This window comes from Arachis duranensis, chromosome 7 (assembly GCF_000817695.3).
Source record: "Arachis duranensis cultivar V14167 chromosome 7, aradu.V14167.gnm2.J7QH, whole genome shotgun sequence".
Lineage (NCBI taxonomy): Eukaryota > Viridiplantae > Streptophyta > Magnoliopsida > Fabales > Fabaceae > Arachis > Arachis duranensis.
Genome location: NC_029778.3, coordinates 77835740 through 77839433, shown reverse-complemented (window position 1 = coordinate 77839433; position 3694 = coordinate 77835740).

The window sequence follows — 3694 nt, the reverse complement described above, 5'->3', positions numbered from 1 at the left end:
CCCAATACAAAAAAAAAAAAAAATAGGAGAAAAAGCATATGACAAAATCATACGATAAATACGAATTTTTCTTTGGTACACACGGCAATCAACAACACTGTCACTAATTGCTCATTTTCATCATTAGTGCAAAATGCAATTACGTCATGTTTTGGGACTAAATTTTTATTTTAATTCTCACATTCACGCGATTATTCATTTTAGTCTTTGAAATTTATAATTATTTATACTAGTCCTCTAAATTTAAATTTGGACATTAATATAATTTCTTGACTCTTTTCAGTGATAATTAAGCAAATAGAGTGATGAGACGCTATAACGACTAGTTGATGTAGCGAGAGTTGTATTTGTATCTAATTTATTCCCTCCTTGTTAAAACTTTGTCATTATAACTCAGATAAATAATAAGATAATTAAAGTTTCAGGGACTAAATTGAATACAAATACAACTCTCGCCAACTAGCCATTGCAACGTCTAGCGTGGTAGAGAGAGTGTCATCTTAACACTTTGTTTGCCTTATCATTGCCGAAAATTGTCGAGGACCAATATAGATAATTTTAAATTTTGGTGACCAAAACGAGTGATCGGATGAATCTCAGAGACTAAAATGGAGTCTTAGTCCATGTTTTGGTCATAATTTCATGTTAGGCCACACAAATGGGCAACAATAATATCAACGTAAAATTCCATAAATGTCCTAAGCTTATTACTTTGAGAAAGAAAAAACTTGAGGAATATGCATGGATGTCCGTCATGAGTGGCTTTACCACTATGATTGTTAATGGCACGGAATTGAAGATATTGACTTGACAGAGTTGACTTTCTTTGGAGGACCAAAGTGAAAATGATTATACCTATGAAACTAAACTAGTATGAAAAGAAGAAAAAAAGGAAGCTCACATATATAATTGAGTCCTTATGAAGGGTATATTCCAAGAATAAACTCCTCCACTCACTACTTCAATTTCTCAAAGCCTTTTTCTTTTATGTACCTTCCAAACTTCAATTTTTCAATTCCTTCTTCCCTTAGACTAATAATAATAACTACCACATTTGTTTATATTTTGTTTTAATAATAATAATAAGTACTACATTTGTTTTATATTTTGTTTTAATAATAATAATAATAAGTACTAATAATTTCTCAGAATTTGAGTTGTGCTGTAATGTATGTCCATAAATGGCACTAAGGCCTTGGTGCTAGCATGGTTTCTTCCTAATTGTAATGCATTTCCAACACAGAAGACACCACCAATTTGATTAGACTTAAGAGCACCACTAGCTAGTACCTAACCCTTCCTTTGGCCTCTTGCTCTATCTTAATCAAAATCATGGTCCATGGTGGAAAAGGCACCAAAATGTGGGTTGAGCCTGTTATTAGTTCTTATGCTTACTTTGGATGATGTGAAGGAAGCTAAGAGCAGGTAAAAAAATTGAAAAATATACATTTTCTTTTCTGATTACTTGAGTTGAAAAAAAAAAAAACAATTCGATACACAAGTATATTATATTAACACAAGATTCAAAAAGGACTGCACGCAAAGAATATAATATAGACAGTCTAACCTGATAAAGTTGTGACTATTATAAATCAATGAAGATTTTAATAGTTACCTTATATAATCAATGAAAATTATGCGGCTAATTTGATTTTAATATATGTTACACCCAAAGAGACCATTCTTTTATTCAAATTTATGATTGAGTGTCCTTAAATAGAACCTTAAGTTCAAGTTAGCTTGCCAATCAAGTTATGATACTTTTTAAGTGATATTTCTTAATGGATGAACGTGATTAATTAACTTTAGTTTAAAACCAAAGTTAGTGCAGTATACTAGTATTAGAACAACACAGAGTGTTCCTTCTCTTCATTGACAAAGAGAAAGTTATGCTATGTTCTACAGAAATCTTTGTTAGATTATTTGAAAAAGAAGGAATCAAATTCCTGTCTGATAAAAATTAAAATGTATAAGTGAGGGGTTGATGTGTAACAATTAGGACAACAACAACAGCAAACAAGTTCAGCTGTCATTGATGGCAAGCCAATAAGCCATGTGTTCACATCAAACTTTTCTTTATTATGTTTCTAATTATTATTTTTTTTCTTGAAGAAAAAGGATCTCTAGAGAGAAACGGAATTGCATCCTGTCCATCCATTGTGTTCCTTTTTGAATTGGCTCTGAGGAGAGTATCTGATCCATCAATTGTGGCCACCTTATTCATGATCATGCATTCTTCTTTTCACTTCATATCAAGATATGATTATGATATATATATGGTTATGAATAATTTTGAATACCAAGTTCTCTTTTTCCATACAAGTCATTACGCAACTCGCGCTCGCCGCGTATATTTCTCTGTCCCTTTCCCCTTTCAATCAGAATCTTTGTTACTTATAAGCCTCAATTCTCAGCATGTGTTCCATTCCCTTCACTCTTTATGTCCAAAAATCTAGCTAGCTTAGATTGCATCACAAAAACATTGGTGGCTATTGATATGTTAATGCAAGAACTAGCTAGAATCACCAATGGTTGAGCATGCTTAAACTTTTTGACTATTCATGATTCTGCACTACTAAGACAAGTACTAAACTTTTTTTCAGTTTGTAGAAACAGGTTCTCATACACTAAGAGTGAAACAAGTTAAAAAACAAGGGAAAAAGAAAAGTTATGATGCTGAATCTGTAGTTTTATAAAAGTAGTAACTTATTATTGATATGAATTTAATTTTGTTGCATTGTTAGTGTAAAGTAGTTTTACACATGAATCCAATTACGTTAATGCTACATTAGTAAAAATAACTACCTTTTACGTTAATTGCACGAATAATCATCCAAAAGAACGAATGTGTTAAACTCTATTGATATATGCCTAACTTTGAGAACTTTTGAATAATGAATACTTTGGATTTTGGAATGTACATGCTGTCTATCTAGTTGCACATTTATTATGATTTTAGGTAGGTAATCTTAATAGTTAAATGATAGGTGAGTGACCCTTATGTCTCTAATTAGGATACACAGCTTGTTCTTATTACCAATTGAAAGTACAGCACAACTTGTTGAAATAGTAAATTAAGGCTTTGCAGATTGCATAATTTACAGAACAAAAGATCAGGATTAGGCAGAACCCTCTTTTACTGTTAGAAAGGGTGATTTGATTATTGGTGGGATCATGGTATCAAAATTATGATTATTCAAAGTGATCCTGCAACCCCCTTTAATTGAAATCAGTGGCCAAATTATGAGTTTGATGAAAAAAATAAGTGACTTTATTCATTTGTCTTTATAAGAAGAAAAACACATGTAGGCATTCTAATGGTGAATCTTCAAAGTGGAGGGATAATAGATGGGGTACTATAGATTAATGTTGCCTCCCACTATTGTATTATTAACTGTAACATTCTCCTAACCAAACCTACCTTAAGCTTACTTGTATGTAGTTAAAGTCATAATTACATAAATTTATCAACTTAGTAACGCTAGGGAGATAAAAAAAAAAGGGTCGAAATTTATCTTATTTAACATTCATTCATAAATGCGAATGAATGTTAAATAAAGTAAGTTCTAACCGTTTTTGGCTAATATTTTTTTATTATCAAACATTTACGTTATCAGCTAAGCGATTTTGTTTACTAATTAGTGTGTACTAATTCACAAAATATTTTACTTACTCGTTTCTATACTGAAATCTA